Raw genomic sequence first — 11,027 nt, 5'->3', positions numbered from 1 at the left:
AGGGCCGTTCTCCGCTGCAGGCCCCGGGGCGCCCAGGTAACTTGGGCTTTCCGGCGCTGCCATCCTCTCCCTGGCTGGGTCCTCTCCGTGGACCGCTTCGCTTCCTCCTCTGGGTCAGAAGAACTGGTCCCGTGCTGCCCAGAGTGAAATAGGCTGGAACTTTTCCAAGCTCTCTTGCTGTGCCCGAGGCTGCCCCCTCGCCCGTGTGTTTTCAGGCGTCCTGTCTTCGCGTGGCGTCTGAGAACCGCCGGAGCCTCCGTCACGTCCTTCCCTCGGCTGCACTCGCTAGGACTCGCGGAAGCCCTGGAGGAGCTGAAGGAGCCGGCTTTGCTTGAGCTGCCTTTAGTGGAGAGTAAACTGAGGCAGGCGGAGCCGCAGACCTGAAACCTGATGGATGCGAAGTCGAGGTTAAAATCGAATCTATTTAGTGCCCTTTAGCTCCACGTTGTACTGCTTCAGAGGTGTTAAATATTTACTTTGTATTTGTTCATTCTATGTGTAGTAGGTATTAAAAAGCCGCTGGAGATTGTACCTGGAGGACGCTGGTAACCAGGGCAAACACAGTCCATTTGCTACCATCCCAGAGCTGGGTGCCAAAGCGTGAGAATGAAAACCAAACGCACGGACAAATGTTAATTGTGATTGCAATACAGGCCAAGCCAAACCAGTCACAGAGCCAAGAAAGAAAGTGCAAGAGAACACTCACCTGTCTGTGGATACACAAGTACACGTGTGTACGCACATACACATATTTATGAGACATTTAAAACTCTTAAAACGAGGGCAGAGCTGTGCAGAGACCAGAGCAGGGCGTTCCCGGTGCGCGGGGGGGTGGGGCACTTTCTCGTGTGCAAGTCCTGTGCCAAGAACGAGCTTAGCTCACACTGTAGCCAGAGCAGTTTGGGGTGAAAGAAGAGGGACAAATGAGCATAGGACAAACTACCCAGGATCGGCGGGTGGGAAGGTACTGGGATTTCATCCTAAATGTAATTCTAAGGAACTGTTTGGGCGTGCTTCTCAGAAGATGTCTTTCTGACTGTTACAAGGGATGCAGCTTTCAAAGAAGTTGCCACTTGGAATGGAGGAAGTGGAAAGAGACTGCGGTTTTGCTGAGTGTGAGCAACAGTGAAGAGTCCTGCAGCGAGAGCATGGTTTTTGAGACAGGTATGAAAGGAAAACATGCTGCCAGTCTTCAGAGCAGTGGAGGCTGGATAAGATCGACTAACAAGGTGAAGAAATTTTAGAACTTTAGAATGTAAAATATGTACAGTAATTGAAATCCTGTTTTGCTTTGCAGCATGCCAAGAGTTTAAAAGCACTCAGTGCTAATGGGAGTATGCACAAACCCAGTTTCATAAATCAAAAAGATATAGTAACTCACTATGCCCAACAAAAACCATGGTAGTATTTTTCGTACTCCTCTTTTCTGTAGTTAAAAGTGCACTGAAGCCAGGCAAGGTACCACATGCCTGTGATCCCAGTCCTCTGTGAGCCTTAGCAGATTGCAAGTTCCAGGCTAGTCTAGGTAATTTAATGGCATAATTTGAGGTTCTGTCTCAGAATAAAAATGAGAAGGTCCCCGATTCGATCCCCAGAAGAGCAGAGCAAAAACGCCAGAGAGAGCTGTCCAACTGACTTTATTATGTCCTGTCTCCAGATGTCCGTGTCATAAGTACGATCCACTGAGCAGCCCCAGATCCATGGTGGTGGCCAGCAGGAGGCTGATGAAGGAGCATGAAGAGATCCACAAGTGTGGAATGAAAAACTTTTTCAACACCAGGTTAATGAAGCTAATTTACTGACTTGGCAAGGGCTTATTGCTCCTGACACCCCTCCATATGATAAGGGGCCTTTAGAACCCAAATCAGCTTTCCAGCAGAATACCCATTCAGACCACTGAAGATCACATTTAACATGAAGATCTGTCATCCAAACACTGCTGAAAGGGGCAGGGCTGCCTACTGGAAATCTGTGCTAAGAACTGGAACCCAGCAATCCAGCAGCCCCTCGTGGCACCCAGCCTGAGCACAAGCCTGGAGTGACCCAGCTGGAGAAGAATACTCTAAGGACTGGAAAGAATTCTGTAAGAATGCTGAAGGGTTTACAAAGAGATATGGGGAGAGCAACCTATGGGCTAAAATCTGCCACAGTGACCCCAGCAGGCGTGAGCAGCGTCCTGCAGTTCATCCAGACCCACAAAGCAGGACTCTGGAAAGCTGACTCAGGCCACCGACTGCGTTCCCTTGTGGCAGGTACTGCTTTCTACAGTTTCCTTAATCAAAGTGACCTAGTAACTCGTGAAGAAAGGATTACAATTTTCAGACATTCTAGTTCTGCTTTCTTTGCTTAAAAAATCATGCTTCGATCCACTTCAAAGCATGGTGTTTCTTGTTCAAATTTACCCAAAATCCTTGTTACATTTAACCGTAAGGTTAAAAAAGAAAAAAAGAAAACTAAGGGACGCTGTTTCCCTTCCTCCTATGCCCTTGCAACTCTCACTCTCCTCGAATTCAGTTCCTGTTTCACGGGTTCACTTTCTGACACCCAGATCCCATCCTTATTGCAAAGAAGAAACCAGCTGGTGGCTTTGCTTCTTTGGGGTCACACTGCCTTCTGTGGGAGCTGGTTCACCTCTCCTGATGCCAGTCTGCAATGCCCTTTTAAAAAACTGCGAAACAAGAACACCCCCCCGCCAACACACACACACACACACACACACCCACACACACACACACACAAGAAAATGAAAAGCAAAGCCCTGCAAAGGGAGGCCTGGCTCTTTTGTAAAAATCTCTTCGTGTTTCCACAGCAGTGTGGAGGAAGTGGGCTGTGTGTACCTGTGTGTGCCGTGCCTCCCTGCAGCAGCCCCACCGAGTCCTCCCTGGCCTGGGCTGACCCCCTGTGGAACTGGAGTTGGCTGCACTCACCTCGCACACGTGGGTCCTGTGGGGTGGCCGGGCCCCTGCTGGCCCTTCCTTCAGAGCAGCCACAGCCCCACCAGGAATGAGACCCCGGGCCTTCCTTTCCCTTGGGACTCAGTCTTTGCAGAACCCAGCTCCAGGTGAAGCTCACTCAGTGATATCTTTCAACGTGTTTATATTGTTTTGATCACCTTTTTTGTAGAAATAAAAATTGACCTTAGAAGTTATCAGAAAAATAAAATCATAAATAGAATCAACTACTATCATTTTCTAGTTATCATCCAAGCTAAAATTTTTATCTGCTGTCTCATGCAAATCCTCATTGAAAGCCTGACCCTAACTCCAACGCTAATCCTAACATAAATGACATTAGCATTAACATGTTTTAAAAGAAAATGAACACTACCCTAAATTTTAGCATGACCTGTGCTTAGTACATGATAGGCATTATTAAAAAGCGAAATGTAAGATTGATGGACCCTCAGCAAGCAATATGCCTAGGAACTAACTCAAAAAATACTGCCTGCTTCCAAATGGAATGTGGCAAAGTAGAGGCGAACTCCAAGTGCAAACCACATCGTCACCAAATATCAGATCCACGAGTTTTCAACAGATAACTCTGTGTCACTGTGTGCTCTGGACTCCCATAGGAACATTCTACAGGCGTCACGATTATTTATTAAATACTGTCAGAACAACCTTACGAACACAAACATTTTATAAATATGAATCCCCATCGAGAAACCTCTCTCTACAGTTATTGAGCATAGAGTATAATGTGCCTATACATGAATAAATTATAACTACTGGTATGCTCACTTCTAATTGTGCAAATAACCAAAATAACCACTGAATTGATTTGTCTAGCATAAGCAAGATTTATCTCATGTTAAACCTAAGTTCTACACATTCATGTGGCTCTACATGCTGCATCATCTCAAAAATGGGACATTGTGGAAAAAATTTCCCAGCCAAATTTGGGGTCAAAGGCTGCACTGTAGAATATGCTGTGTAGTAAGTCCACAAACTGTGTATTCAGCACTTCCCCCACCCTTGCAAGAAAGCCCAGAACAAAGGACATTTCATCGTGCTTATCTTTGACCATTAATTAAAACCACATTCTGTACCATCAAGTAAAATGCTTTCTAGTTTTTACAAACTGTATGGATACCAAACTGGCTTGATTAATTATTCCAAAGACTAGGACTCAGTCACATCCGCATCATGGATTAGCACAATTGTCTCACCTGCATACCTTACAAGCCCCTTTGTAGTGCTAATGGAAACCGATGGTCCTCATTTACTTCATATTTACTTAACTTACTAAGTATGTGGTGCCTAGGACAGAGTGTACTAAAGAACAGAAATATTGACTGAGTTGCTTTCATTTCCTGATGTCTTCCAGAGCCCATTATTATAGTAATTCAATCAGTTGGTCTATTATTTTAATATTTCAATTTGTTTTAGTTTCTCTGAGTGTACAAGTGAAATTAGTTCCAGATTTTTAATGATTTCCATGATGCACTTTCAGGGTTTAAGAGGGAATAGAGCAATGGAAGCTTGGCTGTGTTCACAACTAATAGTGTTAACAGTGTGCAGAATGGAAAATCTCTCATTTGTAACGTATGTAGAGCCAAAAGTTGTGCCGTGTGCTAATGTGTACACCGTGCGCAAAATTATGCACCCCGATAGCGGGAATGTGTGTGTTTTCTAATGGAAAGCCTTACAATGATCATCTCGTATTTTGGTGACTTAATGTGTGATTTCAGAACAGCATAAGAAAGAAAATGACTGATAACTGTTAAGTCTATTGTGTTCGGAACGCTGTCATTTTGAATCCCTGTAACTCGTAAGAAGAAAGGCCAAGGAAGGAAACACTGTATTCCCTAAGTGGCCTAACAGCCCAGACAACCCACTGCCGACAGTGAGTGGTCTATGTTTGGGAACCTGATGGAGTTCGGGTTGTACCTCCACTGATAGCTGCCCCTGACACATTTGCTGGATGGGGGTGGCAGCTGAGAAGTGGAATTCAGTACGAGAAGGGGGAGGAAGCAGTCACTCCAAGGTGAAAGTTATAGACTATCTTACTGAAGTTAAATGGTTGGATTGTAGCTTAAGTATTGATTACTTCTGGAGATCGATATATTAAGGTAAGAAATCACATCAATGAAAGGTAGCAATTTTCATACACAGAAATGAAGATTGGATCGTCACCGTTGTAATCAGTATAAAATGAGGAAGAGAAGGCTAGGAGGTGGTTTAATGAAAACAATCTTTGACTATGTTAAAACTTTTGCTACAGAAGCAGATATAATATAACTAATTATTTTGTATCATGAATAAGCAATTATTTTATACCAAGGGAAGAAAGACTTGATTAAATTTTAATTTAATTTAAATATAATTTCTTTTAAAAACACTCTTACAAAGGATAACTTAATATGGAAATAGTATTTTAAGAGAATGCCATCCCATTTGAGGTTTTAAATTACTATGGGTATCTGTTTGGTATAACTTTTTTGGTCTTTCGCTTAAGATACTGCTATACATGAAATAATCATTATGAAGTCCTTTGTATAAAACAATCCTATATGAAATAGCTTTTATAAAATAGGTATAGAGTATTTGTAGAGAATAATAATTAAATTAGAAAACACCATTCCAAATCCAAGAATCTGTCATTTCAGCACTAGACAGAGAACAAAAGAAGAATAAGAGAAATCAGGCTCAGACATCGTATGTATGAGATGGTGGGTAACAACTCAGCAGTCGAATCCTGGGTTAGATCCTGGACCATTCTTTGTTTTTATTTTCTCTTCTTGCCATACAAGGCACGGTGGGATAATTGGCAAGATATGAATAAAGTGTTTTAGTTTCCTGATTTTGCTAATGGTCCTTTGATAATGTAAGTGTTTCATTCAGAACATACAATTAAGTATTTGTAGGTAGAAGGCATCATATCTGTCCTTTATGCCCAAGTAATTAGGAAAGATAAATGTGTATACAGAAGAGACAGAGACACAGGGAGTGGGGAAACACCAGCTTTCAGAAGTTGGGCAAGGGACACACGGGATTCTCCTATGACTTTTGCAACTTTTATGTAAGACTGAAGTTTATTTGGTAATAAGTATTTAAAGAGTAACTGTACCATAACTTTTTACTGGCTGGCCATGTGACAGAGAGCCCTCCCTCCAGTATGTAGTGTTTGTAATAGTGTGCATTGAATCCACAGAGTTAGCCTCAAAAATATCTTTTTTTCTGACACAGGATCCTCTATGTAATTGAACGTCTCATCTGTGTATCCCAGACTCCCTTGATCCTGAGGTGATTCTCCTGCCTCAGCCTCCCAAGGGTTGATATTACACACATGTGTGACCTGTGGTACCTGGTTAGCTTCTTAAAGAATAACTTTACAAATCTCACTAAATATAACAAATGTGTATATATATAAATAAACCAGGTAACATATATATGTGTGTGTGTGTGTGTGTGTGTGTGTGTGTATGTTACCTGGTTTATCTCTTTTCTAAGGATAGTATGATTACAATATGTATGTTGGCTCAAATATTCGTTTTAAAAATTACAGTGACATCAATTTATTAAACAACATTTTAAAAAATTAAACTATAGGCATAAATATGCATTTATTTTGAATGATATTAGACATAACTAGAGTTCTATTTTAATGATAATGTGAAAAGAGGAAAAAAAGCTCTCCATTCTTCTTGTATGTGATCCTGGTTTTACCAGTGCCATGACAGCCTCGTGTTTCTGGCTGTGCCTTGTGTCTTCCATATGCTTTTATCCAGATTCGTGGACATCAGCAGGAAAGTGCATGCTTCTTTCGAAAAGAAGGTGTTACACATCTGGGCTCATTCAGAATCTGAGGGGAGGGGTGAAAGTAGTGCAACACAGGAACAAAACTTCTTGTCTTTTGTGTCAGAAGTTTCCCATGGTTGCAAAAATTTAGGAGCATGAAATGCAGCTGTATTATTGTAGCAAGGGTTGGAGTAGTCTTTGCTTCATGATAAAAAAATTCAGGAAATTAGAAATAGATAGAAACTTCCTCCAGATAGTAAAGGGCATCTATGGAAAAGCAGGCCCATTTATATTCAGTAGTGAAAGACTGAAAGTTTCCCCCCTAAGACAAAAAATAAGACAAGCCTACCTACTTCATCATTTCTATTCAGTGCAGTATTAGAAATTAGAACTAGACCATTAAGACAAGAAAAAGAAATAAGCATCCAAGTTTTAAAGGAAGAAGTAAATATATATCATAGATGGCCTGGCTCTATAAGTAGAAAATCCCAAAGAATTCACAAAAACACTACCACAGGTAATGAACAATTTAAGCTTGCAGACACAGGATCAATAGCCAAAAAGATTTTGTCTTCACACACCAGCAATAAACAATTGGAAAAGGAAATTAAGGAAATTTGCATTTATAATAGTATATAAAATAATAAAATATCTTGGAATAAATTTAACTGAGAAGAGGAAAGACACACTTTTAAAACTACAAAAAAATTTTTTAAAAAGATTAAAGAAGACCTACATATGTGGAAAAATATAGAGTGTTCATGATTTGGAAGATGTAACATTACTAAGATGGCAATGCTATCCACATGGATCCACAGAGGGCACAGAATTCCTGTAAACATTTCCAAGAGCATATTTTGTAGAAGTATAAAAGCCAATCTCCACATTCATATGGAATTTCAACTAACACTTCATATCCAAAATGATATTTAAAAGTAAGTTAGGGACCTCATAGTTCTTGATTTAACAACTCACTTTGATCACAAACTAATAAGATAGTTTAGTACCAGACAGATAGACCAGTGGGCCAGAATTGAGAGTCGAGAAGCAAACCCAAGCATAATTACCAACTGATTCTCAACACTGGGGCCTAGACTATCAAGTGGGGAAAAAAAATCACTCAACAAACAGTCCTTAGACAAAAGAGAAAAAGAAAAATCAACCTGAAAAAGAATGACTCGTGCATTATACCGCACAAAAATTCACTTAAAATGAGTTAAGAACCTGAGAAACTTTCAAAACACACATAGGACAGTAAGTTGGCAGTGGATTCTTAGAGATGACCAAACCCACAGGCAAGAAAAGTAAGAGATGCGTACACCGAACTACACACAAATTGATACATTGTTGCATTAAATGACATAACATTAATATGAAAATAAAAGGACAGTTTGCAGAATGGGAGAAGGTATCCGTGAAATAAAATGTCTGATATGGGTTTTGAATCTAGAATCAGTACATTTGAAACCTCAGTGCAGCACTGTTCTACCAATTATGAGAAACAGCAAGTGTGACAAAGCTGTGAGGAAACTGAAACCCTGTTCGCTGCTGCCTGGAGTCTTACTGCAGAAGTGTACACAGAAGCGGCCATTGAACCCAGCATGTAGCTCTCCAGGAAGTAAGTGTGCCGTTAGCTATGACCCAGCAATTCCACTTCCGGATGCACCACTTGTGCTCCAGATATTTGTAGTTGGCATTAGGCACAGCTGCCAAAAGGTGGAAAGCCTGAAGGTCCACCATCCATGAATGGATAAACTCTTATGTTCATCCAGCTGAACATCAGCCATAAAAGGGACGAGATACTGATATGCACTATGCATGTATACTTTGAAAATATGATGTTTCATGAAAGTGTTATTGGTGCTATTTAGTTCAGTTGCTGTGTTTCGTCTTTCATCCAGATGATTTTGTCGAAGGCACTCAGCAGTGATATAGTAGAACTGACTTATTTAGTTAGAGTGTAAGGCTTTTGTGCATGCAAGCAACACAAGGAATAAGGATAGAACCAAAATCTTTAGAAGTAGCTTCCCCACAACAGATATTCTGTGAGTTCTGTTTGATTCTAAAGGGCTTTTGCCATTTTATTGACAGGTTCTTAAATTCTTTTGGCCTGAGTGCTAAGTAAGTAATGCAGTGAGTCACAAAATGTTGAATGCTCAGTGCATTCACTACCAAAGACAAACACCACACCCACACACTCCACACCTCAGATTCCTATACACACACACACACACACACACACACACATTAAAGCATGTGAGTTCCTGTCCTGATGTTCTCCTGGCCTCATCAGTCGATTTTCTAGTGGCTAAACCTAAGCAATCATAATCTCCCTCTTCAGGCAAATATCAGGGACAAGGTGCTATCTGGACCCTAGTAAGAAGCAGACTTGAACAGAGCTTCAGAGAAACACCAGAGCCACGGTGAGGCTGTGAGCACAGGAACACTTGCTCTGCAGAGTGAAGAGGGTTATTGCTCATCTCTCCCGATTTTAGGGATGGGTGGTTGGTGCAAGACATCATTGAAAGAGAGCTCCACACCATTTGTGGACATAATGCCCACTCAGTGTCAGGCTGGTACCAACTCTTTTATCAATTTTCTGCTCAACAAGTTACCACAAAGTTAGCAGCTTTTCGAATAAACACTTGATACCTTACACAGCTTCTGGGGCTAGAATCTGGATTAGCTTCACTCGTGGTCCTGCTTTAGGGGCTCCAAAGGTGACAGCAGTTTTCCCAGGCATCAGGTAGCTGAGGGCCAGGCTGGGGGAGGAGGCTCATTTCGCGCATTGTGGGCCAGAGCCTCACTGACAACAGGGATTCTCCACGGAGCTGCTCCCAGTGTGGGCACCACTAAACAGAACATCCAAACACAGACAGCCCGAGAATCTGTGCCCCGAAGTGCCACGCGTGGTGAAAGAAATGCACAACCAGTCGGTGACGGTGGCCGAAACAGTTCGATACAGTGATACCTCCATTGTCAAACTCAGCTAGTTCCAAATTTGAGTTCTGAGCGTATTTTTCCTGTAAGAAAAAATGGAAAACCAAATAACTGCTTTGGAGGCCCAAAAATTACACTTATAGAACTCCAGGATTTCAACAAATTTCCTAATGATTTCTTTCTTAACTCTGTCCTGGTTCTCACAGTTTTCCTCTTAGCTTTACTGCTGGTATCACTAACTTTCTCTGGAGCTGCGTTATGATATTTTATGTGAATCAACTTAGAAAAGCACAATGAGGGATGTGAACACAAGTACCGTGTGTTGCCTGGAAAGAGTGTTGCTTAGACAGAAGCTTCTGCCCTTTGTATCTAGCATGAGATACCACGTGTGACTCACTCTCAACCCACTCAGGTTTTTGTCATGTTGGGCTTTCAGTTCAACTATGGAGCAAAGTCCAAACACTGAGCAGACTTCTCTCAAAATTTGCTGTTCGAGGGGCAGAAAGCTTGAGCTTAGAGCTGTTCGATAACCAAGGCCTTGCTGTATCATGTACAGCTGATGCTACCTAAAACCCTCGTTGTACATGCCTGCCTGCGAAATGGAGCAGGTTGTCTTTTTCACAGGACTTCCTAAGCACTGGCAGCATTATTGGTAGCTCCTTCTAAAAGTGGCTGCCAACTAAACATGACTGGGTGTGGGCTGCTCCCCCGTCCCTCTGGGGTTAGAGTCCAGGTTCTTTCTGTCTCAAACAAAGAACTGAAAAAAATGAACAAAAATCAGTGGCCAAATTTATTTGAGAAAGCCAAAGTGAAGAGAATTTGGGACTAGTGAGAAGGGAGTTTGGGCTGAGTAAAATGAGAAAAAGCAAGATAAAAGTGTGCCGTGGAGGAACCAGGGTGGGTTATCGTGAAGAAAGGCACAACAGCAAAATCTTCTTGGCATCGTCCTCCTTTTACCATTCACATCTCTCAGGAGCTCTCCAGGACTTCTACATACCGGTGCTGGGAGATCTAAGCCTGCTATTGAAAACCTACTTGAGTTCCTCTGAGAAGCCCATGTGTAGGGCCTTGGGAACGGCTCTGTGCACGTGTTCTAGGACCTTGTAATTAACAGGTCATGTCTGTTTCCCAGCCAGCTTGGCCACACTCTAATCTCCCGTCTCAGTAGCATTCAAGTATCATGCAAGCTATATATTATAGGAGAAAATTCAAAATATAAAATGAAAAATCAAGATACATCTTTATAGCTGATACTCTATTGCTTTAATCTAACTGATCTCCTTCAGGGTGTCATTGAATTATACATGTGAATTTTCCTGTTTATAAATATCAATTCAAAAGTTATGA

The 11,027-nt window shown here is 41.7% G+C and overlaps 1 pseudogene; it reads left to right on the top strand.

Moving 5' to 3' along the window:
* Positions 1 to 6: 6 nt before the first annotated feature.
* LOC104857810 lies at positions 7 to 5,278 on the top strand (annotated as a pseudogene).
* Positions 5,279 to 11,027: the final 5,749 nt, after the last annotated feature.

The sequence above is a fragment of the Fukomys damarensis genome, unplaced genomic scaffold (genome assembly GCF_012274545.1).
Source record: "Fukomys damarensis isolate Sample0158 unplaced genomic scaffold, DMR_v1.0_HiC HiC_scaffold_27, whole genome shotgun sequence".
NCBI classification, from domain to species: domain Eukaryota; kingdom Metazoa; phylum Chordata; class Mammalia; order Rodentia; family Bathyergidae; genus Fukomys; species Fukomys damarensis.
This window is presented reverse-complemented; position numbering and strand designations above follow the sequence as displayed.